This window comes from Mus musculus, chromosome 10, assembly GCF_000001635.26.
Source record: "Mus musculus strain C57BL/6J chromosome 10, GRCm38.p6 C57BL/6J".
NCBI lineage: Eukaryota > Metazoa > Chordata > Mammalia > Rodentia > Muridae > Mus > Mus musculus.
Window position 1 is genome coordinate 84,481,929 of NC_000076.6, and position 16,107 is coordinate 84,498,035.

The following is a 16,107-nucleotide window of genomic DNA, read 5'->3' on the forward strand; positions in this document are numbered from 1 at the left end:
CATCTGCAGTGAGATCTGATGCCCTCTTCTGGTGTGTCTGAAGTCAGCTACAGTGTACTCATGAATAAAAATAAAATAAAAAGAATCCAAAACTTCTCTCGAGTCCTTGGTGTCCTCCTATGAGGTGAGGTAAGATCGTCCTCCTCTCCCACAACACTTTTCTTTTTAACCAGATGAAGAACATGATTTGGACGCTGCACGCTAGAGCGGCGCTTACAAGTTACCGACCCAGAGGCTCCTTGCCTGACTTGTGGCCATGGTTAACTGTATCAGCCGGATTAGCTTGAGAGTCAGCGAGTTCTCGAATGAGTTGGAATCACCTAAGAGCATCTTACTTTCTCATCAGTTTCTTCAATACAGCCCTGTCTGCCTGATTCCTAGACATGGTAATGCCCTTAGGCGATCGGGGAACCATTTTCACAGCTCTGAGGCATTAAATAACAGCCTCATTCTTTGGATAATGAAGGATACGGCCCACTTGGAGTGTGTCTGCGAGAACCTATCCAAAGCTGGGTGGCATCAAGGGCAGCAACCTAATGGAGAAGAACGTATGTCGGTGGCATCATCCCATGGGCTAGGGTCCCTGATGGAACAGAGTCAGGAGAAGCAAAAACCCCACTCGCAAGCTTGCGCTCTTCTTGCGCGCGCCAGACTGGCCAGCAGTAATGACGCTGCAACAGGATCCTTCTGCACACGTTTATTGGGAGAGCTTGATTGCAAAGGCGAAGAGACGCCGAGCCCAGAACTGGTGTATAGGCCTAGGAGAGGCGTGTCTCACACCCGAATTGGTTATGCACTATGCCTCATTTGCATGTTCCTCATCTGATTGGCTACTCTCTCTCTCTCTCTCTCTATATATATATATATATATACCTCACAGAGCCTCATTATCATACCTCACTTGCATGTCTCACATCTGATTGGTTATACTCTCAAAGCCTCATTATCATACCCGGGCCAGGCAGTGTCTTTGCAAAAAACTTTACTGCATATGTACACATTGGTTGTTTGTCCAAACTTATGCATGGTGGCCAGCAGTAGTCAGTGCCACTCTGCAACGGCACATGTAGCTTCCCACACGCTCTGCCCACCAGCTTCCTGGGCAGCATGAGCTGACCGGGTTTATCTCACCACAGGCTTCTGCCACCATGATTTTCTTCTTCACCAGTGGCCCAGAGCAATGACTCCACTTGGCATGCATTGAAACCTGTGGGCCTATGAGCCAAACTAAGTCTTTCCTCTGTTAACTTGTTTTTATTTCGTTGTTGTTGCTGCTGCTATTGTTTTAGATTAGTGTTCATTATTATGCATACAGCATTCTGCCTGCAGGCCAGAAGAGGGCATCAGGTCTCATTATAGATGGCTATGAGTCACTGTGTAGTTGCTAGAAACCGAACTCAGGACCTCTGTAAGAGCAGCCAGTGCTCTTAACCTCTGACTCATCTCTCCAGCTCTGTTAAGTTGTTTTACCAGGTATTTTTTCCACAGTGATGGAAAATGAGTGGCATACTTGTACATAAAATTTATCCAAGAAACTTTAAAAATTAATCCTGGAGTTTGTTGTAGACAACCCTAAGCCCAGTCATTTGTGCCTCCGGTGCTCCCTGAGACAAGTCTCATGTAGGGCTTTGTTGGGAATCCGTTTAACACAATCTAATTATCTCTTCATTGTCCTGACCAGAATATTGATGCCTAAAAAATTCAAATATAATGCTCAAGGTAATAGGATATCAACCACAGAGGCAGGACTGGAGCCCCGGGCTTAGACTATGGCATTCTTACCATTGTGCAATCCATCCCTCACTGGGAGCCCCAAACAGGGCAAAGCCGGGTCACTTTGTCTGAGTCACTAGATTGATAACACCTTTACCACCAGTTCTTACCTGAACTTTCACTTCAGATCAGTGAGATGAAATCAAGATTTACCCAGCACATTCTGCACACTGTGCTTAGCACCAGGAACTCCACAGAGAACAAGACTAACCTGTTTTCTTCCTCTTATAAAACTCACATGCTAGCAGAAAGAAGAATATTCTGGAAAAAAAAATGTTACCAAGCTTCTGAATCAATTGGAAGCAGCTAAATCAATCTTATGGTCTCATCAGCATATCCTCAAAGCTGCTCTGTCGTCCTGAGCCCTGGAAACCTTAGTGGTCTTGGATGCTTCTGTAACTACCCTCATCACTTTTGGGCACCCAGCAATAGCATCCATCATTCTGTAGATAATAAGTCTCATTCAGTTAAATGTCATCACTGCTGAGTGTCCTCTCTCTCTCTCTCTCTCTCTCTCTCTCTCTCTCTGTGTGTGTGTGTGTGTGTGTGTGTGTGTGTGCTGCACATGCTAGGCAAGTGTTCAAACCACTAAGTCACATTCCGAGCCTCTGTTAGTGGTGGTTGTTGCTGCTGCTGTTTTATGGGTCTCTGTGTATTTATTACAGACTAACCTAAAACTTTTGATCTTTCTGTTTCCATCTCCTGAGGGTTGGGGTTACAGGTGTGCACCACCATATCCAACTTTAAATCTGCAATCTCTTTATTCAATGAAAAAGTCTTTCCTCTCCTTCAGGATCATAGGATATAGTGAAAAGTGGGGGTTGTCTTGGCTTTGCATTTTTGCCCTCGTCCACTACACACTGTGTTTCTTTAGGATCCTCTAAGGCCAGGCTCAGGGACCAAAGAGCAGGGAGGAGGGTGGAGAAGAGGAACAAGAGGAGGAAGGAGAGGAGAAAGAAGAGGAGGTGGAGGAGCAGAGAAGAGGAGGATGAAAGGAGGAAGAATAAGAGGAGGAGGAAGGAAGAGGAAGACACACACACACACACACAGGTGGGGGGCAGGGAGAGAAGAATGTGAGAGTATTTTACAGAACCAAGATCATCTGTGCTGGTTGTAATCCTCAGTCATGCCTAAATGCTGGCTTCCTTCCAAGAGACAGACATCGAGAACCCATTTCCCCTAGGGGTATTTATTTAGCTGAGGCTTAAGCATTGCTACAAAAGGTTCCTGGTGGAGGTGGAATGTTTATTCCATGCCAGACTTTTGTATCAAGCACCACTTAATGTTTTGTTTTGTTTTGTTTTGTTTCTGTTGGACAACTAAACCTGGGGCTGGGGAGAAGGCTTAGTTAGTGAAGTCTTGCAAGCATGAGGACAGGAGTCAGATTCCCAGCCCGCGTATAACCACTGAGCACAGTGGCAGGCTTCTACAACACCAGTGCTGGACCAATCAGACACAAGTAGATCCCTGAAGCTCATTGGCCAGCAAACCTAGCCAATCAGTGAACTCCAGGTTTTGGGAGAGATACTGGACTTGGGGGTTAGGGGTAAACCGAGTATGGTGGCACACACCTTTAATCCCAGTAGTTGGGAGGCAGAATCAGGCAGAACTCTGAATTCAAGGTCAGCCATGCCTACATAGAGTTCTAGGACAGTCTGGGCTACATAGAGAGAGTTCCAGGACAGCCCGGCCTGCATAGACTCTGTCTCAAGAAAAAGAGAGGAGAGGAGAGGAGGGGAGGGGAGGGGAGGGGAGGGGAGGGGAGGGGAGGGGAGGGGAGGGGAGGGGAGGGGAGGAGAGGAGAGGGGAGGGGAGGGGAGGAAGGGGGAGGAAGGGAGAGAGAGAGAGAGAGAGAGAGAGAGAGAGAGAGAGAGAGAATAAAGACATCAGTTTGACACCTACATGCAGGTGTCAGGCATGAGCAATTGGTCTGTCTGATAACTGGGTGACTAATTGTGTTTGGCAGAAGGCTAGATTGTAGTAGATCCCCAAGTGGAGTAGGCTATGAGCAGTACTGCCACTACTCCTTAAGGCCCATCCTTACCTTGTTATTTTCTCATTGTTAGCACTAAATACCTGACTGAGACAACCCAAGTAACAGAATGGAAGGTTTATTTTGGCTCATGGTTTGCAGATGCAAGTCCATCATGGCTGGGCAGGCCGGGTAGCAGGAGCACAAGGAGGCTAGTTACATTGTATCCACAGTCAAAAGCAAACTCTCTCTCAGACATGCCCCAAGTTTGTCTTGCAGATCCCATCAAGTTGACAGCCAATAACAACCATTTCACCTTCAGCCTGCTTTCTCTGTGGTGGGACTCCTGGGAGTTGGCAATCAAAGCAGCTACTCCCTCAGCCTGCTACAGAGACAGCTGTGGCTGCTTGGAAAAACCTCACGTGCTCAGAAAGACTCTGACCCAGCTGCCAATGGAAGCGGCTTCAGAATGGTGATGATATCCCGCAGGTGTCGCATTCTAAAGTCTCTCGTCCCCTCCCAGGAAGCAGCACAATTGTGGCCAATGCATTCGGCCATGGCTGTTTCTGGAGACTTGGCTTTGGCTGTGGCAGCTTTGATGTCCCTTAAATCATCCTATTTACAGCCACTCTAGATAGATAACTCGTGTGTGTGTGTGTGTGTGTGTGTGTGTGTGTGTGTGTGTGTGTGTGTGTACACAGCTGTTCTTGACTTCCTCAAACCTGTCCTTAACTGTCTAGGAAAGAACACCTCCCCTGACCATGAGCGCAACATAGATGTATGAGTGGCCATGTGAAGAACACTCATTTTACTCTCTTCAGAACAAACTAGATTCCTATGCACTGCCCTCCTTATGGCATTGCAAACTAGGCCCTAGTAAATCCTCATCTAAAGTGCTTTGTTATGTACATGTGATATATGGATGTATCGTGATATACATTAATATGTATATACATATGGAATATGTGATATACATGAATATGCACATACATATTCCATATGTAATATGAGATATGCATATGTGATATACATGAAGAACAGACAACTCACTGGGCTGCGAGCTAGAAACACCAAGGTAGCTAAAGAGATCTGCAGAATGGCTGGGAGCCAAGCCTATGAGGAGAGACCAAACCATGAAGAACTGAGGAGACCTGACCCAATGAGTGGCCAAGAAGGCAAAAGACGGCCGAGGGCAGTAATTGCAGGAGACAGGTTGCCAACACTGGGAGAACTCCTGGGTCTGACCACAGGAGGAGTTTCAAAAAGTCACCAAGACTTCCAAGCTCTGACAGCTGGGGACCCACAAGGGCTAAGGCATGAGATTTGAAAACTAGCTTGTGAGTACATGAACCCTGGAGTTACAACATGAAGATCAGAAGGTTCCAACCCCCTTCCCTGCCCCACCCCCGTGTTTGGAGTTGTCATTTATAAAAAACAAAAAAATCTGCCCCGTGCCTCTGTGACTTTCCATTCAAATAAAGGAAAAAGGCTTTCCACCGATTAATAACGCCACGAGGGCTTCCTCTCCACAGCCTCTGTTATTAATGGAACTGCCCTCCTATAATACCCTGGAGGCTATTCTTCCTCTAGCTGATATCTGAATCCATTGTTTATGACAGACTTTCCTAGTCATTCTATGTTGGGGTCACTGTGGTGGTTCAAATAAGAACAGATCTAATAGGCTCCATATATTTGAATGCTTAGTCACCAGGGAGTGGAATTCTCTCAAAGGAGTAGAAGGATTAGAAGGTATGACCTGGTTTGAGGAAGTGTGGCACTTGGGGTGGGCTTTATGGTATCAAAAGCCCCCCCTTGCTCTCTGGCTCTCTTGCTCTCTCTCTCTCTCTCTCTCTCTCTCTCTCTCTCTCTCTCTCGCCTGATGCCTCTGGCCAGAGGATCATCAACAGTCCAATATGGAATTGGCTACTACCCTTCTCGTTCCCCTTCTCCTCTTTTTCCTAATCCTACTAATCCCACTTTGTCTTATAGACTTCTTGTCTCGATCCAAAAGATTTCTAACCAGACATTTAATCAGTTTTTATTCCAAAATTTCCAGCCCTTAGCTCTGATGTCAGAGGCCTGTGACATTTGGTTATATCCTGATGGGAAAGATCAAACTTGCCCCCAAGGAACTCGATGCCCCCAATCAGCAGGAAGCAGTCTAATGATAATATCACCTCCCTTTATGACCCCTGACTTTGTCAATAGTAAACAAAAAAGAGGGGAATGTTGGCTATTCACCCAGCCGGACTTCCTTGCCATAGACTCCCTTTGTAAACTTTAGAAACTGTATACTTTGTCAACTTTGTAAACCCTCAAGGCAGGTTTGAGGACCTCCAGCAACCAGGGCCCATCCCCCAGATTTCTCTAACGGCCCACCCTAACGGTCATATTCTAACAGCTGTAACTGTCATTCCCAGCGCTGAGGCAGGAGAATTTCCAAGCCCCTCCCCACAAGAAAAAAATACCACTTATTATTTAGTAAGAAACTCCACCAATCCCTGAGCTCCCCCAAGCTCAGGTCTTGAAATCCCACCAATCCTCACCCAGGAAAGCTCTGCCTTGGAAAGCTCCACCCCCTAAGAAATCCTATATAATCCCTGCTTGCTGTCTTCTCCAGGAAACATAGGTAACAACCTCATGTACATTTCTCCACGCCCTGTATTCTTCCCTCCCAGTAAATCTCTTTTATGATGTTTGCTGCCTGATGTGACTCTCTCATCAGAAGAAGCCAAGAAGCAATGAAGCAAAGAAGGGTAGATGGGAGCAGGCTGAGGCTCCGGAGCTCAGCTGGGGATACGTCCCCTGGGACCTGCAGTGTAGAAGAGGAGCCGCTAGGGGGAGCTGATAACAGTGTAGCACTCCAGTTGACCAACCATATCCTCCATAAGGGCTGCAAGCCCTCTGCTAAGGTTTCCTCTCAGAGTTGTGTGGTTCCTGGGCTCCCACGTCTCAGAATGTCCTTCCTTTGCGACATTGTCCCACCTCAGAGCTGTGTATGTTCCTGGGCTCCCAAGTCCCAGGATAACTTTCCACTGAGCAGAAACACCAACAGTTGTTATGCCCAGTGCTCGGGAACCCCAGAAGAATGCCAGGAAGTACAAGTCCGATGTTAAAGAGACTCAGAGCAAAGTCTTTCCCACTGTGCAGGTTAGGGATGTGATGCCCGCATCCAGGGGCTTGGAGTATATATACACGTGCATATTCATAGGCAGAGCTCCTCGAACTTTGGGGTTACGTGACTGGGGAGGTGATGAGGGAAAGCTATCCTTCAAACCCGATAACGTTTGTTCAGGGCAAAACCATGCAGCTGGGAGGGGGACCCTCCTGACCTGGGAAGTAACTTTATGGAGCTATCAGGAGCTAGTGTATTTTTACATACTGGTTGCAGCTGTCTGGGAACACTTAATTGCCCTTCCTTCATGGTCCAAGCATGGGCCTTTTATCATTTCAAGGATGTTTGGTCCTTGTTCCCTTCAAGGGCAGGAGCCTTCTGCACCTGAGAAAGGTTGGTTATCAAGGAGAGTGACACAGAAGCAAGGGTTTGTTGTTTTTTTGTTCGTCTCTCTCCCCCCTCCCCGCCGCCCAGAGTAGGGGTGGGAGTCGTTAGGGGGAAGGGAGTGCCACCATGAAAAGGGGAATTGCAATATTCCTGCGCCAGGCTGGGCCTTCTCTGTTTGCCCTCTCCAAAAGAACTGGGGCATCTATGCTGAGAAAGGGGAGGAAGGGGGCTCTAACTGCACCAGTGGCCGGAAAGTGCAGAGGCAGGTTTCCTGCGTTTCTTCACAACTAAAAACATGTTCCTCTATGAAGTTTCCCTCTTTAATAAAACTTGCTGGGGCTTCTTGGAGCCCCTTTTCTCAGCTGGACTTCAACCTCATTGCTATGGTTTGAATGTGCCCACCTCCAAAATTGGGCTTTAGGAGCTAGGGTGCCAAGGTGACATGACCATAAGGTTTGTGCCCCTTACAGATGGAATTGGTGTCATAAACTCCTTCTTGCCCCTTTGCCTTTCCCGCCTTCTGTCATGTGAATCAAGCATCCTCCCAGAGAAGATGCAGCATTCAAGATGCCATTTTGGAATCAGAATCATAAAACCTTCCAGAACACTGACTTTGGACTCCCAAGTCTCTAGAACAGTAAACCAAATAGTTATTATTATTAATCTATTTTGAGGTAGGGGCAGCGAGCACCACCTCACTGAACAAATATGTGGTGGAGAGATGGGGAAAATAGACAACTGGAGAGTAGGGTTGGCGGGCTGGTGTGCAGCAGTCTGGAGCTTGTATACACGCAGACTCAGCCACTGAACGTGCTCCCTGGCTGTGGGTTCTCTCTAGCTCTGGGCAACAACGGAGGCCTGAGATAAGGAAAGCTTTACTTTCTGGATTAGACCTTCTCAAAGGATCACCGTGCTCCATGATGCTACCGGAGGCCACATCGGTGTCTGTGGACCATGCTGCTGCCCAGGCTGCAAGGCCTAAGATCTATGTGGACCTATGTGATTTGTGCCAACTGACACCTTGGTGATGTCCTTGGGCTATGATGCCCAGAAGGGGGTGGATAAAAAAAATGGTAATCTGAGTAGCACATGACGCTCACGATCCATGCAGCCAGCTGCTGAGGGCCTGGGGTAGATCAGTGGTCCTGATATGGCCAGGGGTGTGTCAACGTCTGTGGTCTGAGAAACCACTGAAGGCCATGCTGGTGTCTGTGGGCTGGGCTGCCTGAAGCCATATTGATGTTTGTGAGCTATGCTGCTTTCCCACCCCCACCTCCCAACCCCACACAGCTCTCCATGGTTGATGGCTTCTGACGGGGATGCAAGTGGAGAAAGACTCACCATGTGGGGCTGGCCACCAGGAGTTTGACCATCCTCCAGTGAATCTATGAACAACACAAAATGGAGGTGTTTTTTTCTTCTTCTTCTTCCTTTTTACAGGGTTGAGAAGGTCAGGAGAAAGGGGAGTGGACATGGAAGGACAGGGAAGTGAGGACAATCAGGATGCATGATGTAGTAGTCCCAAATTAGAAAAAGGAGGAGAAGGAGGAGGTTCAAGAAAAGGAAGGGGAGGGGGAAAGGGAGGGAGGGGAGTGGAGGGGAGGGGAGAGGAGAAGGGGGAAGGAAATTACCCATTCTGTAGTAGTCTGTTGCAGTACTGGACCATTCAGTCTCAAATATAGCAGCGCAAGGCAGACTCATAAAATCTACAAACTCTAATCACAGTTTCAAATGCCCTCTGCCCTCTACTCATATTAAGAAGCTCCATCAAACACCAACATGGTTTCTAACAGCTCAGGGTTAAATCTCTAGGATGATCCTAGCATCTCTTCTCAGGTCTGCCATAGAAAGATGGCGGCCACAAGAGATTTCAGGGTCCCTTTAGGTGTTCCAGCATGAGGTCTGCACCAAAGTTCTTCAATTCCAGGGATTCTCAAAGGTCTGGCTCATCTAAGTTGAGAGAATTGGTGAGTGGCGTGTCCTTCCCCATGAGGAAGAAAGACACCCATGCCTGGCTCTGGCTTCCTGCAAATGTCCTCCTCAAACAATAAACTGAGAAGTTTAAAAATTGCACAATTTCTTAGCATGTACTAGACAGGTGTTCTCAATCTTTGGGTGCTTGGCCAAAATTCCAAAAGTCAAATTTAATATTCTGTCACCCAAGAAATGACTAATTCGAAATGCCAAGGGGCCTCCTGGGAGGATACCTGGAGTCAGCCCCCTCCGCCCTGTACTCAGGAAAAGGATCAAGTGTCTTTTGGGGGCCTCAATAGAGACTGGATTTTCAAAGAGCAAACACTCTCCCATGCCTTGTCCTTCCTGTTCCACAGCACAGGACAGCCAACACTACGAATGTCTGGAGCCGTAGTTGACTTTAAAATTATGGACTACAAATTCCTATGGAAAGTAGTTTAAAATCTGTCTAGAAAAAATGACGATAGTATTATGATAATCATGACTAGAGATGTGGAGTGTGTTTCCACAGCCTCTGAATTTTTTATTATCATTCTGTGTGTAGGTGGCACTGGAGATCCACACATGTCCCAGTGACCAGGTGGAGGTCAGAGGACAGCTTTGTGGAGTCTGGTCTCTCCGGCCAACTTTATGTAGGCTCCAGGAATCAAATTCGGGTCATCAGGCCTACGTTGCAAACGCTTAGCTCTCTGAGCCACCAGCTAGCTCTTACCCTGCATTTTACCACAGTGACTGACCCAACTCCTGAGAAGATTGCCTTTACAAGAGGAGATTTGGTTTGACGCATGAAGTCAGAGGTTTCCAAACGTTGATGGTCACCCGGCCCTGTCACTTTGGACCTAAGATGAAGCAGAAGGACATCACGATGCATGGTGGGGCATGAGGAAGATTGCTTGTATTACAGCAGCCAAGAAGCAGAGAGGGGAAGAGACCAAGGGTGACATATACCATGCTGGGTGTACTGCTAGTGGTATACGGTCCTCTTCCCATACAATCATGTCATACAAGCAGTGCTATACAATCATGGCCCCAACAATGGGTTAACCCACTGATGAGTGTCTGTGTATGTGTGAGTGTGTATGTTTACATGTGTGTGCAGATGCTTTTATGTATTTGTGTGTGTATATACATGTTCATGGTTATGTGTGTGTGTGAATGGTGTGTGCGCAGATGCTTTTTATGTGTTTGTGCATGTATACATGTGTGTGTGTGTGTGTGTGTGTTTAGAAGGCAGAGAACAACCCTGGCTGACATTTCTTAGGTGGTATCCATCTTGGGCTTTTTGATGCAGGTTCTTTCATTGTCATGAAGCTAGCCACACAGATTAGGCTGTTGTGTCCTGCCAGCCCCAGGGACCCAACTGTCTCTACGTATGACCATGTACCGCTATACCCAGCTTATTATTTGTTTTAACATAGCTTCTGGGGAATGAACTTCAGGCCCCAGTACTTACAAGGCAGGAACTTCAATGACTTTTCCTGCCAGCCTGGCCCTCTTCTTGCCTTTTCTCACATTTAATATGCTATTCAGGTTTCTGGATCCAGCTGAAGAGCTCTATCATTCCATCAAAACCATGAGAACTGCCTGAGCTAACACTGACTGCTACTTGAATCTTGTGAGAAGCCTGAGACAGAAGGGCAGCCACACTCTGGGTACCCAGCTGTGCCACTCTGAATTCTAGAGTGTCTTTAACCTAGCGGACTTGGTAGTCACTCAGGTTATAGCAAGAGACAGCTGATTTATGATAGCTTCAAGTGTGGTGTGCCGGCTATCTTGATTGTCAGCTCGGCGGGAGTTTAGAACTACCTAGGAGATAAGCTCAAGTGTGTCTGTGAAGATGGTTCCAGAGGTGAAACTAAGGAATGGAAACATGAAAGTGGGTGACACCCCACACACACTGGGCTCCCAGACTGATGGAAGAAAAGGAAAAGGTGAGCTATACAACAGCACTGCCCCTCCCTTCCTCCCTTCCCCCACTCTGCTTCCTTACTGGAGGCACTATGTAACCAGCCATCTCACATTTCTGCCACCATGGTGCCTTCCCAGTTGTGACAAACTACACCTTAAGCTCAGAGCCAAACAGACCCTTTCTCCCTTAAACTGATTTTGTAGAGTATTTAGAGCAACAAGAAAAATGATTAAGACCTACAGACTCTGGAATTAGTGTCTGATACAAACCTCAATCCTATCATTACTGGGTGACTGCAGATATTTACTATCCTGACCCTCAGTTTCCCCACCTGAAAAATGGAGACATAGTTACGCCAACTTCACCACTAAGAAAATAACCAACTGAGACAGACATGTCAGATCCCCATCCCAAGTTGGGTCATGAAGGTCACTGAGGGTGGGTCATAAAGAAGGGACCATGCAAATATCAGTTATCTTCCGAACCCTCCCTCCTAGAAACTCTCTGGTGGCTTCCGAACAAACGAGCCCACCTGTCTCTGGATTTTTAGTGTGTTCGATGCAGTTTTGTAAAGAAGGAACTGACTGGTGTTGTCACTCTGAGCACAACTCGCTGTGTTGAGGACTTGACACATCATGTCACGTTTGATCCTTGCACTGTGCTGTTGATGTAAGCCATGGGGTAGGGAAGACCAAGGATGTTCAAGTGAATGTTTCAATATGTGTGCTTTGTCTAACAGATTCATGGGGTCAGCCTGCAAGAAATCCATTTGCATAAGAGACCAGAAATAAGCCACCTTACAGAGGGAGATGCTCAAGCAGGCATGACGAATTATAGATGACCTCAGTCTTAGGCACTGCCCTCATTGAGAGGTGAGGCAACTTACCTCCCCGAGGCCAAGCGGGCCTGCGATGGTTTTGACCAAATAGAATAAGGAAAAAGTCATGAGGTGTCAGTTCTGGGTCTAGGCTTATATCTACTCCTTCAGAGTTATTGATGAAAGATAGAACAAAACTCTCACCTCAAAAGGGAACAAGAAGCCGGGTGGTGGTGGCGCACGCCTTTAATCCCAGCACTCGGGAGGCAGAGACAGGCGGATTTCTGAGTTCAAAGCCAGCCTGGTCTACAAAGTGAGTTCCAGAACAGCCAGGGCTACACAGAGAAACCCTGTCTCGAAAAAGCAAAAAAAAAACAAAAAACAAAACAAAAAAAAAAAACAGGGAACAAGAGATGGTTTATTCTGAAGAGAATGACCATGGCTCAGGAAAAGAGATTTAGGTCACCCCAAATTCCATGTTTCAATTCGGAAGCAGTTTATGGGGTTTTCTAGTTTTACAGATGGGGGAGTCTCTCCTGTGGGCCGCAGACGCCATCTGACGACATTCTTAGCTTTGGGGTTGGTGCGAGCTTATGGTCAGAAAGCTTTTAACTCTTAGTCACAGGATGTAAGGTCTGACCCAGGGCTGGGTGAGGGTGGCTGCTTGACGATTCAGGGGGACTAAAGCTAGATAAGGGTATCAGCCTCTGGACTTGCAACATTCCAGCTCCTACACATCACTGCGGTTCTAAGTGGTCAACTGGGGTTTGCAGGCACAGCCTTCTTCCAGGAATTTTGGCTCACACTCAACTCGGAGGCTCCAGGTCAGACTCCAGCCATCAGATGAGTGCCAGCCAGCGACTCTAGTCTGTGCCATGTACAGCTATGGTATCCGTAGCAAACATCCTCACTTTAAGCCTAGATTCCAACACACAAACCTGTAAAGTCTATCAGAATGCTGGCTTAAGCCATTTAGCCTTGGGGCAGCTTAATCTGCATTGTGGGGGTGTATCAGGGACATGTACAGCCCACCCATTCCAAATCACTGATGGACAAAACTCAGGAAGAAAATATTACAAATTTCAATAATCTCTAATCAAAATATGGCCTTCATTTTTCCATTTGGCATGTAGACAGCAAGTAATAGTGGCTTCCTCAGCACCCAAGACTCTGACAATGAGAACAGATTTATGGTCTCTCCCAGACTTCCCAAAGACACGTGGTACATGAATGTGCACACAGGCACACATACATACACACGTATGTACACATATGCGCACACACTCCTGAATACATGCATAGCTTAGAGACACAGGAAAGATAGTAAAACCCTCAAAGGAGAGCAGGATGGTTCTGAGTTTTGGTTGCTGTCTCCTCTAAAGGTGCCTAAGATCGGGGACTAGGGATGCCCTGAAATAGCCTGAGGAGTTGTTGAAATAACTGAGAACTTGGCCATGGCATGGGTGTGCCCCTTGGGAAAAGCCTGTATTACACACTCAGTCCCCAGTCAATATAGTGCTGGGAGGTAGGGCCAAAAGAGGAGATCAGGCCAAGAGGGCTCAGGCCTCATGAACAGTGGGGGTTTCTGCTGTAAGTTCTATCATCATCTCATTCTTTACCCTCTTGCCTTAGAATATCACAAGACAGAGGTTCTCTTCAGGTGCTGGCACCTTGATCTTGAGTTTCCCATCCTCTAGAACTGTAGCCAATATTTTTTTTTCTTTATAAATTATCTAGCCTGTGGTATTTTACAGCAGCACAAGACAGGCTCGGGTAGCCTGAGAGACCACCCTTGGCCTGACACCACAGCTCAGGCAACTCTGGGGAGCCAGAGGGAAGAGCAGACTGGTTAGCAACAATGTGAGCACAGCCTTGAATTTTCATGGAGAGTGTTAGTGATAACTGAAGAAGAGAAATTCTTTGGCCCAGTTGGAGAGTGTTAGCGACATGGCTATATGTATAATAGGTGTGGGGAACCCAAACGCAGGGGTGCAAAAAGGCTCAGTTACTCAACCAAAAAGCATTGAGAGCAGAGAGGACAGAACCAGGATTTGAGTCCTGGTTCTGTCTGGCTCTAAGTGCACGTTATTCTAACCTTTACCTTGGAGCAGTCCCCAAACATCCACATCTCTTTCCATTTTGTTTTCTTTTTTTTTTCTTTCTTTTTTTTTTGAGACAGGGTTTCTCTGTGTAGTCCTGGCTGTCCTGAAACTCACTTTGTAGACCAGGCTGGCCTCGAACTCAGAAATCTGCCTGCCTCTGCCTCCCAAGTGCTGGGATTAAAGGCATTCGCCACCACACCCGGCCCATTTTGTTTTCTTTGGCTCAGTGCTGACACCTCACTCCCTGAGAAGCGCGTTCCATCAGAAACACGGGCTGTTCTGTTCCCATAATGCATCATGCAGCCTTCATTATACCCAGTGTGAGATCTGACCCATGAGATCCTGACTTCCTCGGTCTCAGTTCTACATCAGCATCTATTGGGCACGTACTACACACTGTTCTTAGGACCTGACAATTAATCCCATCCTAGAGCAATATCCAAAAGAGGACAGCGGGGGTATGGTGGCTATCTGATAAGCTGACAGTCCACCTAACTTGTCCCAGGTCACCCAATTCCTAGAGAACCCACACTTCTCAGACTCTCAGTCACGCTCTTCACCTGTAAGTTAGAAGACAAATCAGGTCTTACACCCTGCCTTCCCTTCATGCATCACGAGAGCTAACCTTATGAATGAGGCAATAACCAAATGAATAACTGGATAACAGAACAAACAGGACATCTCTGTTTGCTCACTCCTGCATCCCCAGGTCCTGACTCAGTGCCTAGTATGTTGTAAGATGCTCAAGAATTTGTTGATTGACTAACAATAGAAATAACCCATTCCTTTTCAGCTCTAAAGCTCTGAGATTCTAGGGCAGAAATACAGAAAGGAAGCCATCTTGCTCAGGGAGGGAGAACTCACTTCCAGATTCTGAGGGCTTTATTCATTCTTGGCACCACCACCAACAACAACCACCATCTTTTAAGAGCTGACAGAATCCAAGCTCTGCAGAGCCTCTAGGCTGACACCCCAAGTGGTGGGAGCCCAAGAGTACAGCTCAGGCTACTGTTATTTTCCAAGCCTGCCTCAGAGACCTGGTCTTAAAAGGAGGCAATTTTCACACAAATCAGACGGCATTCTCATTAAAATAATGAGTTGCAAGAATAACAGCTTCCCAGGGCCATTATCTACAAACCCTCCAGGCTAACCTGGCAGCTTTGGCGAAAGTCCCTGCAGTTGCAACCACTGATGCCTGTGATGGAGAAAGAAGAATAAGGAATCCAGATGGAAGAGGTCTGTCCGTGCTTGCAGCACAGCCCCTCCTGGTTTTGTTGGAGATCTTGCCCCGTGGAACCACATGGCAGACCACTCACGTTTCCCAGTCTGGTTTGGATCAACCACGGCTTCTCCTGATGCCTTCTTACCGGCCAGGTGCAGTGCTAAAGTGGGCACAGTGACAGCAAGGGAGAGGCCCAGAGGAAAAAGACTCGGAGCATGCAATTTGGGTTTATTTTGAAAAAAAAAAAAAAAAAAAAAACAAAGGCCATGATGTTAAACTAAATAATATCCATAAAGGGCCTCTAGTGCCTGGGACCTGGCACGAGATTCAATGCTCTGGAGGTAAGCGGCCCCCCCTTCCTTCTGCAAATCACAGCAACACCAGTAGAGATGCTAGCTTTGGCAATGCCTCCTCCCAGAATGCACTTGATCTGCTGTTGAGCAAATGCTCAGATTTTCAACTTCTGTATTTACTGTCCCAGGCAAGGCAGATGCCAGCATGCCCAACAAGAAGGCTGTATCAGTCGTTTACAATGAGCATCTCTCCCAGCTGGATCACGCCTAGATTTCTAGTTATGAAGTATTTTAATATCACATCTGGTACCAATATTCATGTATTTAATGTGTATATACTAAGTACCTACTGCACACCAAACTTTTCCAAACAGCAATAAAAGAATAATGGAGCCAGGTATGTGCTATTTGCTTGGAAACCCAACACTTAATACGTTGAAGCAGAAAGATTACAAGTTACAGTCCAGCCTTGGCTACCTAGCAAATTCCAGGCAATCCTGGGCTAAATAGTGAGAATGTCTCAAAATAAAAGAAAGGAAAAGA

The 16,107-nt window shown here is 46.9% G+C and overlaps 1 long non-coding RNA gene across 1 annotated transcript; it reads left to right on the forward strand.

Annotated features, from left to right (window-relative positions):
• The first annotated feature begins 6,364 nt into the window (after window positions 1-6,364).
• 4930463O16Rik (RIKEN cDNA 4930463O16 gene) lies at window positions 6,365-15,748 on the forward strand. Its single transcript, NR_108059.1, has 4 exons — window positions 6,365-7,253; window positions 10,752-11,152; window positions 11,870-12,002; window positions 14,843-15,748. It is a non-coding gene; the product is annotated as an RIKEN cDNA 4930463O16 gene (long non-coding RNA).
• Window positions 15,749-16,107: the final 359 nt, after the last annotated feature.